Source organism: Lygodium microphyllum, chromosome 8 (assembly GCF_053477565.2).
Source record: "Lygodium microphyllum isolate KBCC chromosome 8, Lygodium_microphyllum_v1.1.10, whole genome shotgun sequence".
Taxonomy (NCBI): Eukaryota; Viridiplantae; Streptophyta; class Polypodiopsida; order Schizaeales; family Lygodiaceae; genus Lygodium; species Lygodium microphyllum.
The window spans coordinates 86118364-86138593 of NC_141142.1; the positions used below are offsets into that span (position 1 = coordinate 86118364).

Consider the following 20230-nt stretch of genomic DNA (forward strand, 5'->3'; position numbering starts at 1 on the left):
CCTAAATTTATGGGCTTTAAAACTCAGAAAATAGCCCACATAGACAAACATTTATGTTATTTTTTCTAAAATTCACCCAAAAATTTTCTCAAATTTCTAAATCTCCACCTTTGATCAACAAAACATTTATCCACATATTTACAAACTAAAAGTCACAAGGGTTTCTTAGTTTTTATCTTAACATCCATCTGTTTGAATTCTTCTATTGTAGTAAACCTGTGGGTTTCTTATATACGCATGCATCTCTTCCGTACTCCCTATGGTACACATATTTTCCATGTATAACTTTTCACTTTTGATGGCTTCTCTTTGTGTGTCCTTCATCATCCTTTGCAAGGTTCCTTCTATTCATAAGAGAGGTTGATGCAATCCAATACAACATGGAATTATTGCAATTTTAAGCTGGATATGTATTTAACCTCCATTATTATTAACACATCAAGGCATAGAGACCCTTACATAAGAGTAGTCATGGAAACCTCTATGCTTATTAGAATAGTGTTTTGACTTCTTTCAAGGGCAACGATCATCTATAACCTAGATAACATAACTATTAAGGAGCTTTGAAATTTTGGTTCTTACATTTTGCATGACTATACTATTTTTTAAAGGTTTGGTTTTTGGCAATGGAATTGAGAATATTAGAAAGGACTTCTGGATAAGAAAAAAAGGATGAGTGGTCACTACCTTCAATAGTGAACACTTTATTTGGGGGATTATCTTGCACTATTTGTGCTTGTAGAGATGGTGGAATTACATGGTCCATGGTTGTCTTTATGTAGTATCGCTTAATACGACCATATCGAGTCTGAGTTAATGTAAGGTTCTCAAAGAGTGGTCCATAAGGTGAGGGATTCAGTAATGTGAATGCATGATTTATATCCTGCAAAAAACACCAATAATTTATATTGTTACTCTATTTTTAGATAAACTAGTTTTTGGTGATGAGGTTAATATGCATTTGTCAAAATAAAAGACTAGTTTGAATGTTGTTCATAAATAAAATTCCCACTCTTTGCATAACATTGTTAGAGACTAGGTCATGTAGACCCTAAAAGAATTTCCTTGAGAAAATACAAAAGTTATTAATAAGTTCTTAGTAAGTTACTTTTACTCAAAAGTGATTTTCAATACCAAGAATATAGGGTATTTGTTAGATTTTTGTTTTTTCTAACTACACAAATTTCCTAAGAGTAAGATCTATTGACTTTAAATATGAGGGACTAAACATTCAAATTTGTGGTTGAATTTTTTTACTATATACCCATGCTCTATAACTATATTATGTTTCGTAATTTATTTAACTTTACCTTTTTGTTCCTCTTTAAAAGGTTGGAGATATGGATAATTTGTTAGTAAATCTTGCATTTTTATGGGTGTCTCAATGTGCATATGGAAGGTTGCATGCTTTTGCACACATTCACAAATGAGCATCCAGACTACATTAATGAACAACGAGTCCACTTAGTTTCGTACCATGGAACACAACTATAGACAATCATTGCATTTTTTTATAATCTACATGATAAGATTTTTCATACAAACTATATGGTAGGTAAATCTAATTATGTATCTACATGGCAACATAGATGTTGGTAGTTATTACAAAATGGAACAAAAAACATGCATTGCTTGTTTTACATTTACTTGTAATGTACGTTGCAAAAAGAAGGGGTATGAGAGGAATAATGACCTTGACTTAGATTTGTATTTAAATTATTTGATTAACCAAGTTATGCATGCACTAAGATTTTGCTAGAGCACCAAATAGTAAATTCTTACCTCGATTGGGCTTTTATTATAAAAATATTGTGCAGCTTTTGCAAGATTAATATAAACTTATGTCCGCTCGGATGAAGAACCATTTGCGAAATTGAATAGGAAAACTCTATTTTGGATTAATTCTTGTGAAGCCTAGAAAATTCAAGAAGTTCCAAGAGAAACATCAAGTGAGCACACAATAAAATAATGGTAATAAAATATGACACAATGATTATGCTTGATTCTAATTATCACCACAATAATTTCCACCACAAGAATTAGGGCCATGATCATCATCAAAAAAAATTGTAATTATGTTTTTAGTTTTTTTTAATTTTCTTCACAATTTCTATCACTCTTTCATTAGTCATGGCTACTCCATCATGACATGCCTACATATTTGCAACATAAGCACATCTAAATTTATTACCATAGGCATTGCTATGATAATCATGATGTTCTTGATGTATGAAATGAGTGTCATAAAATGCAATAAAACATGAAATAAATTATCACATTGTAGAAAGCATAGGTCTTATGTCTAGTACCTCGAAATCTTGTATGGGTATGTAGCTTTCCCCATTCCTTGGCATAAATGCAGAAAGGAATATTGCTTTATCTATTTTATTTGGAAAATTTTCCATTGCATAAGAGATGGCACCTCCTCCCAAGCTATGTCCAACAAGAATAACCTAACATATTAGAATTTAAATAAATTAGAAGTGGTTGTATATTCAAAAGGTAATGTATGGGCTCTAGCAAAATAAAGTGACTGGGAAATTGACAACCAAATCAAACCTTCTCATCAACATTTGTAATGTTGTTCTGTAAAAAGTCTGTCAAAGGCTTCACATATTGAGCTACAGAAGTCACTTGGTCTGCTACTGCTTTGTTGATGCCATTTGATGTGAGATCTAAAGCAGTCACATTGTTTCCCTTGCTTTGTAAAATTGTTATGATTTTGTACCAACACCATGCCCCGTGGCTTAAACCATGGATGAGTACAAAATGGTTACTTGTTCCTCCATCTTGAGATAAACCAACTTGTACCTATTTTCAGAATCATAAATACAAGGGCTAAACATGAGAAACTAGTTGCATGCAAAGTATCTATGTAAATTCTAGTTGTGAAGATAAGCTAATCATAATCACCTTACATTCAATGCTACATGTTTGGAATATGTGAAGTTTTTGCTATAATTCAATTTAAGAGGAAGGTGATGGTTACATCATGTCATAAGAACCTATGAAGAAATGCACACATCTCATCAAACTTAGATACAACATGTCTCATTAGTATGCACATTCACCCCTAACTTGTTGGTGTGGTTTATCATAATTATAACTAGAGTATAAGCTAGTTCTTATCTTGTACTAATCAATCACTAGGAGCTTTTGACTAATGTGTCTAGATAAGAGAAAAACAGTTTTCCTACCTAATTTACTAAACAAAATTACACACATTTTGGGATTTTTGGACCTAGCGAAAAGGGCGCTCTCTTCCCATATAGATTAGGGTTTTAAAAATTCACTATATAGGCTTTTTCTCCTCATGTGTAGAATTTTTTTCTAAATAAGTAATATTTTCCTATATAGGCTATTTTTTCCTATGAGAATAAGTTTCTAGCTAGGTAATATTTTCCTATATATGTTTTTTTTTTCTTATGTTGAGAAAAAGTTTCTAGATATGAAATTTTATTTCAATAAATTATTTGAAATAATTCACATGATGCCATAATATAGTGGTACTATATTCTTACCCAAGTAGATCCCTATTGGCTAATGAAATGGTAAACAAAGATATTGAATTGAACATTAAGCTCAATCCTAGGCAAGGTGGGCAATGTGTCCATAAACTCTTACATGATTTGGATAAGCACAAGAAACTTATCTATGTAAGCAACAACTACAAAATTATAAACCTTAGAAACTTAGAATGCCATATATTTTTGTAAGTTCAATATGCTTCTTTAGAGTCTAGTTATGCTGAAGTTTCCCATAGTGGTAGGCATAGAATGTTGATGCTTATTTTAGGACCTTGCTCTTTATGCAAGGTTGAAATAGAGGATTCTTCTTATCTCTTTTAACAGTGTCCATGCATTAGAAGGATATGGAAGAAGTTGTACAAATGGCACAATACAATTAGTTCCTAGTTTTTATAAATATAAAACTAGGTTAAAAGGTGGTCAACTTTAAATTATTGATCAATTATAGCTACACTTATCAGGCTTGATGCACCACTAAATAATCTTCACAGGATTAAGAGTAAGAATTTCGCAAAAGTCTATAATAGGGGATGAGAAGCAATGCCAAACAAAGTGGGCCTGAGGAAAATAAAGTGGACCCATAGATCCATCTTAGTTAGGGAGTTTCATCCCAATTAATGGGAGTAGTTCGTGGCCCTTAGGATGTGGCATGCCTACATTTATCATGCATCTTAATTGTGTGTCTTTCAAAGCTTGCTCTTGACTTCTCAAAAGGTTGATGTGCGATTACCTTGTACGTTATATTGATATTGGTATACATTGTAGTATTAACACATACAAGGTTGCATCCTTGAAGAAGATGGGCCATTAGGATTGATATTGAATGGCTCTCCCAACTATGATGATGTACTCAATAGATTTTAGGCTCAGGGACTTTTTAGTAGATTAGGTCATGGCACTGAGGCTAGCTTATGGGGTCTTGCTTTATAAAGGGGTCATGGGACTTGGGATCGTTAACTTGGATTATTTAGGATTTGGATTGTTGATATCTTTTGAGAGCTAGCTAGCTATAGCTAGACTCAACCTTAAGGCTTGGGGCTTATGTGATAGATTACTTATATCCCTTGCAAATAGGGGACCTGTGTCTCCTATGCTAGATGCAACCTTATTCCACAGGCCACTCCTACCACGCAAGTTGAATGATTCACTATCGCAAGGTCAATAATCCATAGGGCACACGCACTCCTACCACGCGATTAGTTGAATGATTCACTATCGCATGGTGAATAATATTCCATCGGTGACCGAACTAGCGATTTGCATGTTCAAGTGGCGGGAATTCTCAGGAGCGAAAACTACGACAGAAGCACATGATCTGGGACTAACTTTGATCGTCGTCATGGAGCGAGCAAAAGCAGCAAATTAGCGCTATAATGTCATCTCATGAGCTCACCAGGGCGACATGGATGAGGAGGATAATAATGGCGACGGAGGGGCGGCGGCAGTAGCTGGATGGACGATTCGTGAGACTGGAGTTAGCGATGATGATCTGTTCTGCTTTGCGGATGCTATTGAATACCGAGAGAGTGTAAGATCCACCGATTATTAGAAACGTGGCACGGTTATATGTCGTGTGTGCGTGCGTGTGTGTTTGTAACACCTACTGCACAAGTCAATGCCCAGTGCAATATCGCGCGAGCTTCCAACATGAAATAAGCACTACACACGGCTACTCCATCAGAAATTTCTTTCGTGTGTGTCTTCCTCTCTTTAATGCTACAACCAACCCGTGAAATTTCTCTCTAATGAGTTCTCACTCTTTGATTGAAGAGGCCGGCTTTTCCACAATCGCACTAAACTTTGCCATCGATCATGAAAAGCTTCATTCTTCGAGTAAGTTACTCATGAATATATGTGTGCATCACATGGGGTTATGCTTTATCCAGGAAAAATTCATAGATAATGATATTTATAAATAGGCTTTGAATGCACTCGATGTAGAGGATATACATATAGTAACTTTAACTTCTGCTCAAATCATCATAATTTAAGACGCATGGCTTTGAGTGTGGTGCCTTACCGCACAACATACGTTTGATCCCAACTCAAAAGAGTTTTAAATTATAATATGACCTAAAAATTAGCTATTGCTCTACACTGAATAAAGAGAATGAGAGCCAGTGAATAAGAGCTATGCTCCTCCCCAATGTAAAAATAAGTTCTTATTATGAGTTTAAGAAGTATGATTACTCAAAAGGCTTAGATAAATATGGGAGTGCTTTACATGAAAAGGAAACGATGTGTAGGTGTAAGAGCATTAAATAGGCAAGTTCTCTACATGTGCACACAACATATGAAAACCAAAAGTACTTGTAACCACACAATCTAATGATTGAAAAGAAAATTTCATTTAACCATACAATTCAAACACTAGTTGGTTGCAAAGCTAACATCATCTCTCTTGATATGCTAAGTCCAATATCATCTACTAGTTGTTGGCACATTAAATAGAAAAGTTGAGATTTTGGTTCAATCACTAATCGACACTTTGCCTTTATTAGCCTAGATGACTTTGGCTATAGATGTCCTATCATTGTGACAAAGACCCAAAACAAAGGTTGTGCTCCATGGAAGTTTGACATTGACAAAGAGTCCTTCCAAGCATCAAATTATTTTTGTTTGTAGAATCTTTTTTCTCTAGTCATGGTTAACACAATTTCATAGTTCTTGTGCGAGTTACACGTGATGCCAATTGTTCTAAAGCTCATTTGAAAATGTAGTTCACATATCCATTGTCTACTTAAATGCTATGTTTCTTGATAGAAGTTGCCAACTCAAAGTCATATCATTTGATAGAAAAGGTTTGAGATATTGACATCACATTTTCGAAATCCATGATATGAATTTTAGAGTAAATGTATGTCAAGCATCATGTAGAATAGGCACACGCAATGAAAAACATTGTCTGGATTGAATGGTGAGAAGTTCTTATTGCTACTTAACTCATTAAAATGCTTTTACTCATTCAATCGATAGTCACCCAATCTTTTATGTCATTGAAGGATGCTCTCATGAATTATATGATTGCTATTTTACATTAAAGTCTAACTAGCAATAGTTGTGTATTATCATGTGCAAGCTCCACCTACTTTGCGATTTGCAGGTATGGTGACGATGACATTTCAAATTTTATTTCTATATTAGACTTGGGCTATTGGGGTTTGACTTTTTTGCCACACACTGGGACATCCCCTTTTATATGGCATGAAAAGGGTGAATACACAAGCTACCAACTATATGTGTCAAGGAGAGGGATTGGGAGAGAGAAAGAAGAGAGAGAAGACTGCAAAGAAGAAGAAGAAGAGCAGAAGAGAGAGAAAGATAGGTACGAGGAGAGAGAAATATTAGAAATGGAGAGAGAAAGACAAGAAGAGAGAGAGAGAAGACATGGAAGCTTGGAGAGCAAGGTGAAGGAGAAAGAAGACTTGTATTAATTATCTGATAATGAAAAATTAAGTCTATTTCACCTTATATACCAGCCACCAGTGTAGCTAGTATTTTCCCATTATTAAGTCCCCCTCTCTTACATTCCATCCCCACCCGAAGGTTTTTGCCCTCAAAAACAATTTGGGCACGTGTGGTAACTGGGAGAGGCCGATCAGAGTACTACTCTGCTGCATTATTACAAGGGTATACTGATGAATGAATAGGTATTATTGTGTATGATGGGTCATGGGGTATGTACGATACATGGACTCTATTGAGGAGTTATAAACATGAGTTTTGACCCAAATATGTAGAGTAAATGCGGAGTACAGATAGTGGACAGCAAGCTGTTTACTATAGGACCCTGCTATAGTAAATTTATCATAACTTTCTATGGGAGGCTCTAAATGGGGTGTGCTACACATCAAAACGAAGCTCTCGAGAAGTACTTTCAGCCCATATATGGTGTGCATTGTTGTCTGTAGTATATAATAGAATCTACTTTAAAATAGAGTGTTGTCTACTAGCTAGATTTCAGTCAAATCTGCTTCTAAAAGTTATGGAAACTCTTCCAAAATTGAAGTTGGCCTCCAAGAAGCTTCTTTGAGTGGTAAACCTTGCCACTTAATCAAGTATTCCATGATTGAGCGAGAGCGAAGCCTCTTTTTCCTTTGTCCTATGACTTTTTCGGGTATGTATTGAATGATGCCTTCTTCATCTATCTGTGTGAGTTCCTCAACATAGTCCACTGCTGAGCCAATGAAGGGCTTCAACTGACTCACATGGAAGACATTATGGATCTTCGTAGATGGGGGTAATTCCAATCAATATGCCAAGTCTCCCACTCTCTTGATAATCTAGTATGGTCCATAGAACCTGTGTGCCTACTTATTGTTGGACCCGTCTTTAAGGGAGGCATATCTAGACTTAGGCACTTTCAAGAGCACCAAATCCCCTTCTTGGAACTCCACTTCCTATCTTTTGTCATCAGCATAAAGCTTCATTTGATCTTGAGTTCTCTTCAATTTAGCTTTACACTGCTTTGTAGATTTATTTTATCATTGAAGATAACCATAGGAAGGAGCACCTTGTAGCCATACAGGGCCTCAAAAGGTAAAACTCCAATGCTAGCATGTGTGAAGTTATTATAGGCAAACTTAGCCAAATGCAACCATGAGTCCCAAGCATGCTGCACATCATGATAGAAATGCCTGTCGTAAGTTTCCAGCCATATGTTAACCCTTTCTGTCTAACCATCTGTCTGTGGATGGTAAGCAGTGGAAGGGGCTAACTGAGTGCCCATAGAGCTGAAAACTGCTCGCCAAAAGTTACTCATAAACTTAGCATCTCGGTCATGCACAATGACCTATGGTAAGCCATGTAATTTGAAAACATATTCCATGAATTGGCTGGCTACTTGAGAAGCATTATACTGAGTCTTTGTGGGGATGAAATGGGCTACCTTTGTGAGTCTGTCCACAACTACATAGATGTTGTCCCAACCTTTCTTGGTCAACGGTAGGCTGATAATGAAGTCCATAGTGATGTGTGTCCACTTGCCTTGAGACATAGGCAATGGCTGAAGTAAACCAGTTGGTTTTAAGGTGTTGTCCTTGTTTTGCTGACAAGGCATGCAGCCCAAGACAAAGTCTTTCATATCTCTCCAAAAGCCCTTCCAGTAAAAGCTTTTAGCAATTTTGTCATAAGTCTTAAAGACTCCCAAATGACCAGCTATAGGGGCTGAATGCATCTCCTGCATGATTTTCTGCTTGAATGGGGAAGCATGAGGGATGGCAATTCGGCCATTATACCATAAAAGCCCATTTTTCAGCTGATACGAAGAGTTTTCCACACATTGTCCTGATGCCAGGAGGCATATTCCACGGTGGATTCCGTGCCACGGTGGATTCCGTGAGGTTTTACGGTGGATTCCGTAAACTTAGATGACCGAGGCTCATACACAAAGAGGATTCTTAGTGCGAGAAGTTGATGGGGACGCCTGTCCTTTTCGGGTGTTTCATTAATTTAGTGTGTACATGGGTGATTCCATAGCGGGTGATTCCGCAAAATGCATATTAAATTAATAAACGTTTATGAGTTTAGAGTGTGCACTCGTAATAAATTAAGGTTAGGATTTATTTCTAACCAGTTGATTTATTTATGTAGCTGAAGACTGCTAGGTATTCACTTTTGTCTGTTTAATTGTATTATTTTATTAACGATTGTGAATGCTTCAGTTGATGTGTAGAGATAGCAGCAGTGTGGCGGAGGAAAGCATTGGAGTCTAGCGAGTATTCGACCTTTGGACTATATTTTGATAGGCGCCACGCCTATATTTTGTTATGTCTATAGAGACATCGATTATTGATTATTATTTTGTATGCGCCTATGCGCCCGGATATGTTATTTCTATTTGGACATTGAGATTGGGCGTGCCAGACTCTATGGGCACCGTCCATTAGCTTTATTTTTCTATTTTTGTAGAAAGCAAACTCAAAAGCTAAAAGCTTGTCATATTTTTGTAATTGGGCTATTATTGAGCATGAAGATTGGAAATATACATAAAATACATGCTTTGTGACGCGCTCATACAAGGCATGGGGGAGATTGAACCCAATTTGTCTCTTGCCTCTTGTCGTGCATGCTTTTACATGGTTTTTTGTGTAAAAAGGTAGAGTTCATTGTTCTTGGGGACATTCAGGGATTCACTACATGAGCTATCTGCGACTGATCTGCGCACCATGTCCTTGCTGTAATTTCTGAAATACATTGTTGAAATCAGTGTCTAATAGGTAAGCCTCCTGAAGCTCATGTATCCAATCACTGTGTAACTCCATGATAGCAGAGACTTTACATGCCCACATCCTAGACAAGGAATCAGTCATTATATTGTCCTTCCCACGAGTGTGGGTGATGTCAAAGTCATAGTTCTGTAAGGTGGCTACCCATCTCCTGTGCTTCGGAGTTAGATTTGACTGAGACAAGAAGTACTTGAGTACTCTATGGTCACTTTTCACTCTAAACTAGTTGCCATACAAATAATGATTCCATTTCTTGATGGCATGAAGGATGGCCAGCATTTCCTGATCATAGACATTCATAACCCTCTCATTTTCAGCCAGCTTTTGGCTCTCAAAAGCTATAACCCCATGTTCTTGCAGCAAGACTGCACCAATTCCTCTCCCACTAGCATCACAATGAATGGTGAATTCCCTAGAAAAATCAGGGCATACCAAGATAGCGCTGAAGTAAGCAAATCTTTCAGCTGATTAAAGCTTCTATCTACCAATGAATCCCAGAAAAATGCTTCTTTCTTCAGCCTATCAGTGAGAGGGGCTGCAATAGTGGCCTAGTGTCGAATGAATCTGTGGTAAAATGAGGAGAAACGCAAGAATCCTCTCAAAGAGGTAGTATTTGCAGGTGTGGACCAATCTCTGACACACTGCACTTTCTTTGGGTCAGCTCTAATGCATGCCTTAGTGACAATGTGTCCCAAGTACTCAACCTGAGTTTACATGAACGAACACTTTGTCTCCTTAGCAAAGAGTCTATGCTGTCTAAGTACATCAAATATCTGCTTCATATGCATAAAGTGAGCTTCCTTTGAGCGACTATAAATGAGGATGTCATCAAACAATACCAATACAAATTTGAATAAGTAAGGCTATAGTATTTTGTTCATGAGGCTCTGAAATGTGGCTGGTGCATTAGTCAAGCCAAAGGGCATGACCAAGAAGTGATAGAGCCCACGATCAGTCTTGAATGCAGTCTTTATCTCATCCCCTTTACGCATGCATATCTGATGGTAGCCGGATCTCAAATCAATCTTTGTGAAATACTTAGCTCCCTTCAACTCATCTAACAGGTCGTTCACCCTAGGAATAGGATATCTATTCTTGATAGTGATCTTATTTAGATCTCTGTAATCTATGCACATCTTGAAAGTTCCATCTTTCTTTTTGACAAGCAAAATAGGTGATGCAAAAGGGGATGGGCTAGGGTCAATGAATCCCATATCTACTAAATCCTTGACCTTCTTGGCCACTTCTTCTCTTTCACATTGGGACAACTTGTAAGGGGGTTTATTGACTGGCTTGGAGTGGGGTTCAAAATCAATGGGATGATCAACCGCTCTCTTGGGAGGTAATGTTCTAGGTAACTGAAACAAGTCACCATACTCCGCAAGTAGAGCCTTAAGGGTTGAATTATCATGCATTTTTTGGGACTGATCTGCATTTTCCTTGTTTAATTGTAGCACAAAAATCTGGGAGCATTTCTTGATCTCTCTCTTGAGCTGTTTGGATGTAATAAGCTGAAATTCAGTGTTGTTTTTAATTCCTTACAGGTGAACGAGCTGCTCAGCCCTAAAAAATTGCATGTACAGTAATGAAAAATCCATGGAAATGGTGCCCAAAGTTTTTAGCCAATCCTAGTCCAACACAATGTCTATCAATCCCATATTGAGTGCAATCAAATCCACTTTCTGCTCATAATTTTCAGCAAGCTTAATAGGTACATGTGGGCATACATGAGTACTAATTTCCTCACTTCCATTGGCCACTTGCACCCTCATTGGTTGCTGTGAATTAGAGACAAAACATTTCATCCTGTCCATGACTGCTCTATTTATGAAATTGTGTGTATTACCACTATCTACCAAGACAAATACATCTTTCCCATGAATCTTGCCTTGAAGACGAAGAGTGTTGGGGCTCTTAGATCCTATCCAAGCATCTAGGGAGATAGTACAAACAGTGGCAGCAGCAAGTGAACCATTCTTATCACCCATATTTATATCTACATGACCACCGGGGTCAAATTGAAAGGTGTCAGCCGGGTCAAAGAATTCTTCTTGCCCACATTCCTCTTCAACCTCATCATTTTCGACAATGATTGCAAAGGCACTTGCATCCTCATGATCCTCATCAAATTCGTTAAAGACTAACATGCTATGTATCCTTACTTTTGCATTCCTATAAGCTCATTTAGATGTATGCTCGACTGTATACTTTTCCCCGCATTTAAAGCAAAGTCCTTTTTCTTTCCTTTCTTTGTAGAGGTCCATTGGGATAAAGCGTTGACCACCAAAAGCTAAAGCATTTTTACCCATGATGTCCCCTTGTCTATTTTTAGCTCTTCCTTGATTTGCAGTCCTAAAATTACTATTTTTCCTACAGGCATTAACGGTGGGGTATGTGGGGATCTTCGGGGTGCTGAATGGCATATTTCCACCCTCATAACCTGCCCCAAACTACCCGGGCCTTACAACACTTATTTGCTTCCCAAAATTTGACTAAATAGGTCCTCTTTGCTACCCAAACACTGGCTGAGACGCCCCTCTTTATTGTCCATGCTGAAATGAAGCATCTCGGCGGTACTTACGAGAGTACCTCTCAACTAGCTCAATAGATTTGAAAAAATCTGATGGACTTTGGGCTGAAACATCAGCCGAGAGTTGGGGATCCAAACCATAAATGTACTTGTGAAGCTTTGCATCATCACTAATGGACTCAACATACATTGTAAGATTGAGGAATTGGTTTGTGTAGTCACACACCATCATCCCACGTTGCTCTAAGCCATACTATTGCCTTGCGAGCTTCTCCTTCTCAATCGGAGATACAAAGACTTGAATCTTAAGAGCTTTGAATGCATCCCAAGTCTTAACAAGCTGATGATTTTCCCTCTTTATGTACCGCCACCACGTGTGGGCAAAGCCCTCTAAGTGTATCATGGCAAAGTGTATCTTTTGATCGTCATTTCTTGGCATTATGTCAAAGTAGTCCTTAAGCTTCGAGAGCCATTCTTCTAATTCAACTGGGGAGGACGACTGGCCATTGAACTTTGAGAAAATGATTTTGTCTCTCAACTCCCTTTCATGGTTGGGGGGCTGTCCCATATACCCAAAGTGGGGCTGATCCATTGGGCTGCCAAGAAATGACCCATTGAGTGATTCCTTCCAAAAGATGGCTTGAGCACACATAGGTGGCATGGGCATGGGTGGTGGCTGAGAGTTACTCCTTATTCCATTTTTTGTGGGCTCCTCATGCCTTTGTGAGGGCTCTCCTTGCTCAAAGCTGATGTTGGGATGCCCGTTCTTCCCAAAATACCTTGGGTATTTCCATAGGCTGCATTCACGTATGGGATGGTCACTCTTTCAGCTTGCATGCTTGGTCTATGGTGCATAGATCGGACGCCGTATGCATACGTAGTGAGCGTTGGAAGGTCCCCAAGAACAAAAGAACTCTACTTTTGCACAAAAAACAAGGAAGAAAGCTTGTACGACATGAAGCAAGAGACTAATTGGGTACAATTTTCCCCCATGCCTTGTGTGAGCACTCCACAAAGCATGTATTTTATATATTATTCATCTTCAAGCTCAAAAAATAGCCCAATTTACAATTAGCACGCTTTAGCTTTTGTGTTTGCTTTTGTGCCACTAAAGAATTAAAGCTATTGGGCGCCTAAGGAGTCAGGTGGTACCCAAATACAATGTCCAATACAAATATTTAAATCGTGCGTCCATGCACATACAAAAGTAATAAATAAATATCAAGAGCTTTAATAAATAAGCTTGTCAAAATATTGGTGCCATGCCTAAGATGCGTGCCCATAAAAAATTGATAATAATTTGAATACACGCTATCCTCGAATGCTTCCCAATGCCACCGCTGCTTGCTCTACACATCAATGAAGCATTCATAATTATTAGAAAAATAATACAATTAAACCGACAAAAGTGAATACCTAGCAGTCTTCAACTACAAAATAAATAAATTGGTTAGGACTTAATCCCAACCTTAATTTTTTACGAGTGCACACTCTAAACTCATAAATGTTTATTAATTTAAATATGTATTTTGTGAAATCACCCACTATGGAATCACCCACTTACACATTAAATTAACAAGACACCCGAAAAGGATAGGCGTCCCCATCATCGAGATTTTTGCACAAAGAATCCACCTTGTGTATGAGCCTCGGTAATAAAATTTTACGGAATCCACTGCAAAACCTCATGGAATCCACCGTGGAATATGCCTCCTTGCATCATACCCCCGGGGTGCGATAGCAGTTGTCCTCAATTGCTATTAGCTCAATGTGGAGCTAACAATGTGGGAAAAGCACTTAGGTCTCTAGCATGCATCCATTGGGCCTCTTCAACAGGATGATTTTTAAACTTAACCAAATATCTAGAATATCTACGGCTAGTTCTAGTGGTCATAAAGTCAGTATCTATAATAGTTTCAGGCTCAAGAATTTCAGTTTCTTCGTCTAGCAAAGGAGGGTTTTCATAGACAGGGTGTATAGGTAGTTGTCCTCTAAAAAGTCATAATAAACTGATATGGAAGGTGTTGTGGATTTTTCAATGTTTTGGTAATTCTAGTTTAAATGCATTGTCATTGATTTTGTGTATGATCTTGAATGGTCCATAAAATCTAGGTTTTAATTTTACAACGGGGTGTTTATCTACACTTTGTAATCTTCGCTTTTCAATTCCTAACCAAACATAATCATCAACTTTAAAACTCATAGCTTTTCTTTTCTTGTTTGCTTGTTTTGTGTATGATTGCTGGGCTTTGGTAATCATATCTTTAACTTCATAAAAAATAGTAGCATCCATGTTAGCAATATCATCAACAGTTTGAATTCTGTTTGACAATGATGTAACAGGTGTAGGCAATCGATATCTATAAATAATTTCAAATGGTGCTTTCTTTGTAGCTGTATGTCGTGTATTATTATATGCAAACTGAAGTAAATATAGATATGTATCCCATGTGTGTAGTTTTGAAATTGTGTAGGCATGCAAAAGATCTAAAATGATACTGTTAGTAGCTTTTGTTTGACCATTTGTTTCAGGATGAAATGCAGATGAAAAACCAATCTTTGTTTCTAAGTTAGCAAACAAAGTAATCCAAAAACTATTGCAGAATCTAGAATCACGATTAGAAATAATAACTTTTGGTAAACCATGGCTAGTGAAAACAGTTTTCAAGAACAATTGAGCAGCTTGAGGTGCAGTTAAGGTTTTCTTACATGGAATAAAATATGCTTGTTTGCTAAACCTATCTACAATAGTCCAAATCATATCATGATTAGCTTTATTATTAGGTAAACCAGTGATAAAATCCATTGAAATCTGTTCCCATGGTCGTGATGGAATGGATAAGGGCATTAGTAAACCATATTGTTTACCATGGTGTCTTTTAACTCTTTGAAAAATTAGGCATTTAGATACAAAATTAGATACATCAATGTCCATGTGTGGCCAATAAAAATCTTCAATCAGTGTACGCAAAGTAGATATGATTCCTCTATGACCTTGGTATGGGGGACAATGAGTTTCATGCAAAACAAATGATCGAAATGGAACAGTCACACATAATCTTTTTTCATAAAACATAAATCCATTAGTGTAAGACAATGAATCAATAGGAATCCATATATTTCCAACTAGTTTATTCCAATCAGCTTGAAAAGTAGGATCTTGGTGATAAGTATCTTTCATTGGGATAAGGGAATCAAATGATATCACAGAAATATTGTGAATTGTCGGTCTTCTACTCAAAGCATCAGCAACAACATTCCCTTTTCCAGGTTGATATTGTATAAGGGGATGAAAACTTTGAATAAAAGCAGCCCATTTAATGTGTCGGTCAGATATTTGTGGTTGACTAAGGAGGCGTCTAATGCTTTGTTGGTCAGTTTTGATCATGAATTCAGATCCCATTAAATAATGTTTTCATTGACGTAAGGCTTGTACTATGGCTAGCAATTCCTTGTCATAGGTAGAATACTTAAGTTCAGTTGGTTTGAGTTTGCAGCTAGAGTAGGCTATGGGATGAGAATCTTGCATAAGGACTGCTCCTATTCCAGATCCACTAGCGTCAATAACTACTAAGAAAAATGGTCTATTGAAGTTAGGTAATTGTAATACAGGAGCATGAGCTAAAGCATGTTTTAGCAAATCAAAGGACTTTTGTTGAGTGTCTAACCAATTATACACGATACCTTTCTTTAATAGTTTTGTCAAAGGTAATGCAAGTAATGAGAAATTTCTCACAAATTTTCTGTAAAAGCTAGCAAGACCTAGGAAAGAACGTAATTCATGCACATTTTTGGGTATCGGCCAATTTAAAATTGCTTCTATTTTTTTAGGGTCGACTTTAATACCTTCAGATGAAATAATATGTCCTAACTATTCAATTTTTGTTTGGAAAAATTCACTCTTTTTTAGATTAGTATATAATTGATTGTCTTTTAATAATTTAAAAACTAAAGACAAATGTTCATAATGCTCATTCTCATTATTACTGAAAACTAATATGTCATCAAAGAAAACAATGACACAATGCTGATGTTTCAAAAATATGCGATTCATCATACGACTGAATGTGGCTAGTGCATTAGTTAAATCGAAAGGCATAACCAGGAATTCATAGTGTCTAAATTGTATTCTAAATATAGTTTTGAATATATCAGATTTGTCCTATCTTACTTGATGATATCCAGATTTAAGATCTATCTTGTTGAATATGGCAGATCCTTGTAGCTTGTCCATAAGATCATCTACCCTAGGAATTGGATATCTATTCTTAACAGTAATTTTATTTAGGGCAAGATAATCAATGCACATACGATAGGTATTGTTTTTCTTCTTCACTAATAAGACAGGTGCACCAAATGGAGAACTACTAGGTCTAATTAGTCCTCTGTTTAGCAATTCGTCTATTTCGTTTTGAATTTCTTTCCGTTCAATTTGGTTATGTCTATATGGTGCTTTACATAGTGGTTGTGATCTAGGAATTAAATCTATCTTATGATCTTCCATACGTACAGGTGGTAATCCAGGTGGTAAATCAGCAGCAAAACAATCTTGGAATTGGGAAAGAAATTGTGCATGCCTAGGATGCATCTGATTTTCTTTAGCTTTAATTTCATTCACCCATATTAAATAGGATTTGATACTTTTACGTAATGCACGTTTAGCCTGAGTATGAGTAAGCAATGGAGAATTATTGGAAGTGTGCATACCATTCAGTGTGATTTGTTTTCCTTGAGAATGGATTTTTATTGAATGCATAGAATAATCTATATCAAGATTGTATTGATGTCGCCAAGGCATTCCTAAGATAATGTCACTAGACTGCAAAGGTACAACTAAGAAATTTCTTCGTTCCATATAATCACCAATTTTAATTTCTAAATTATGCACCTCTTGTGTTCCATTATATCTCGTACCTAGGAATTTAGCCTTGATGCGATAATGTGTAGAAACAGTATGTAAATTCAATTCTTTAACCAATTTTGCAAAAATAAAGTCGTGTATGCTCCCATCATCGTGTAAAATAGTCTTTTCTTTACCATGCACAAAATATTTCATTGTTAATAAGGAATGGGGAGTTGGTATACCTGGCAAAGTATCAGAAGTAGTACTAATGTCGTCATCATCTTCCATAAAATCCGGTATCTCTTCACGTTCTTCATCTTCTATTGCTCCCAGATACTTGATATGAACAAATGGCTTTTTAGATTGACAATTCGCTGCTAGATGTCTAGGTTGATGACATTTGTAACAAACTATGGGTTTTGCTTTGGATAGATTATTGGTAATGGCAGGAAGTTTAGGAATGTTGGGATTTGATTGAAGAGATGGCTTAGGGTTTGGATTTGTGTTTGATGGCAAGGCAGGTGGTTGTGTCCAAGATTTACGGAATGAAGATGGAAGTAAACGACTTTGATAGAATCTTCAAAAATTTGAATTGAACTGTTTAGAACCAAAGTTACCATTAGTTTGAAATTGTTGTGGTTGCTTATCTCGTCCGCGAATTTTGTCTTCAGTGTCATGGGCCAAGGAAATTGCTTCTTCAAGGGTTATTGGCTTGAACATATTGATCTCCGTATAAAAATGTCCAAGTAAGCCAGACATAAACTTGCATTTATGAGTTGCTTTAGGTACATCTTCGAGCATTTGTAGTCGCAATAAAGCATTCCAAAAATGCTCAGTATATTGTGAAATAGGTTCGCGATCCCTTTGTTGTAGAAGATCTCATTGTTTGATTGCTTTTTCGTGGAATTGGGGTGGAAGGAAATTCTACAAAATTTTCTTTTGGAAAGTATCCCAAGTAGTGGAACAATAAATGCTTTTGCGGACAACAGTCCACCATAAGCATGCTCGGTCAACTAGATGGTTAGTGACACATTTAATTTTGTCTTTCTCAGAATATGATTCTTCATGGAAATAATCATCAAATTGATTGATAAAAGTAAGTACAGTCTTTCCATCGTGTGATCCATTGAAAGTACGAAATTTGAAGTTTCTTTAACTTATCTTTGTTTCTTTCCGAATAGATTGAGCTTCAAGTGTTATATCGATCATACGTCGTATAAGATCTTCAGGTTGCGATCCATCTTGGTCGACGGTAGATCATTGCAGATTGGCCAATTGAGCTTGCAAAGTTTGTCGTGCTCTTCGTTCCTCTTGAAGCTACATCATAATCAAATCCAATTTTTTCTCCATTATTGATTCGGCTAGATCACCTTCAGCCATAAAATCTTCCATGGTTTGATTAGTCATCCTGCAAAATTCCAAAAGACCTCACACACTCGAAACCTTGTTAGCAGGATGAGCGTAGCTCAAAGGTAGGTTTACAAGGCTTATATATATATATATATATAGTTTGGCTTTTGTAGTATTCCTCCTTTACGATTGTGAAATTTGATATCACAGTCATCTTCCAAGAAAATAATTTTGTGTATAGACTGCATGTTGCTGATTGTTCGCTGGAATCTGATTCTATGAATTCACAGGTGTGAACAGGGGCTTCCAGAGAGTTTGTAAGCAGGTTTGTGTATTGTCGAATAGGAACTGCCTCTATGGTAGTTGATTAAGATTGGAGCTTAGGATCTTTAGGACCTTTGGGGCTTATAGCCTTTAGTTTTTTTTAAATTAATTGTGACTTTGAGGACAAGAGTATGTTGACGTCCGTTTTGGTGACATGCACTACATAGTGCCGCTGCCGATGGATAAAAAACAAGATTTGAAGCTTTTTTAAAGCTTCTCTTTAAGCCTTCTAAGCTTGACTTTGAAGCTTTAATAGCTATGGTGGAAATTTTCTTATCTGTTGAGAAGAAACCAACGACTTGATGTAGGATCTTTCCGTGTGGTCCTCTGCTTGCAGAGGCTGGTTCCTCGCGATCTGAGTGTATAGCAGGGGTTCTTAACAGCCAGGAACACACTGGTATCGATCGTTTGCCACGAGACTGACTGTAGAGCTCGATCGTTCTAGGAGCTCCGCCTTCGCACGAGATGTAATAAGCGATTGGAAGCTCTCGATCTCAGCTTCACTCTGATACCACTCCTGCACAGATCGGACGCCGTATGTGCGCGTAGTGAGCGTCGGAAGGTCCCCAAGAACAAAAGAACTCTACTTTTGCACAAAAAACAAGGAAGAAAGCTTGCATGACATGAAGCAAGAGACTAATTGGATACAATTTCCCCCCATGCCTTGTGTGAGCACTCCACAAAGCATGTATTTTATATATTATTTATCTTCAAGCTCAAAAAATAGCCCAATTTACAATTAGCACGCTTTAGCTTTTGTGTTTGCTTTTGTGCCACTAAAGAATTAAAGCTATTGGGCGCCCAAGGAGTCAGGCGGTACCCAAATACAATGTCCAATACAAATATTTAAATCGTGTGCCCATGTGCATACAAAAGTAATAAATAAATATCAAGCGCTTTAATAAATAAGCGCATCAAAATATTGGAGCCATGCCTAAGATGCACACCCATCAAAAATTGATAATAATCTGAATACACGCTATCCTCCAATGCTTCCCAATGCCATCGTTGCTTGCTCTACACATCAACTGAAGCATTCACAATTGTTAGAAAAATAATACAATTAAACTGACAAAAGTGAATACCTAGCAGTCTTCAGCTACAAAATAAATAAATTGGTTAGAACTCAATCCTAACCTTAATTTATTACGAGTGCGCACTCTAAACTCATAAATGTTTATTAATTTAAATATGTATTTTGCGGAATCACCCACTATGGAATCACCCACTTACACATTAAATTAACAAGACGTCCGAAAAGGATAGGCGTCCCCATCGAACTTTTCGCACAAAGAATCCACCTTGTGTATGAGCCCCGGTAATAAAATTTTACGGAATCCACTATAAAACCTCACGGAATCCACCGTGGAATATGCCTCCTGGCATCAGTCTATCCTCTTTTTCCTTGACTTTCATTTGGGAATCCATC

General features: G+C 37.1%; 1 pseudogene across 1 annotated transcript in view; it reads right to left on the reverse strand.

Annotated features, from left to right (window-relative positions):
• Window positions 1–480: 480 nt before the first annotated feature.
• The window catches only part of LOC148032539 (methyl jasmonate esterase 1-like), a 29506-nt pseudogene continuing 9756 nt past the window's right edge, over window positions 481–20230 (reverse strand). Inside the window, exons 2-6 of the transcript XR_015691723.1 lie at window positions 4921–5127; window positions 2560–2811; window positions 2310–2453; window positions 1783–1914; window positions 481–883 (exon numbers count right to left, since the gene is read on the reverse strand). The product of XR_015691723.1 is annotated as a methyl jasmonate esterase 1-like (transcript). The remainder of the gene's footprint in view (window positions 884–1782; window positions 1915–2309; window positions 2454–2559; window positions 2812–4920; window positions 5128–20230) is intronic.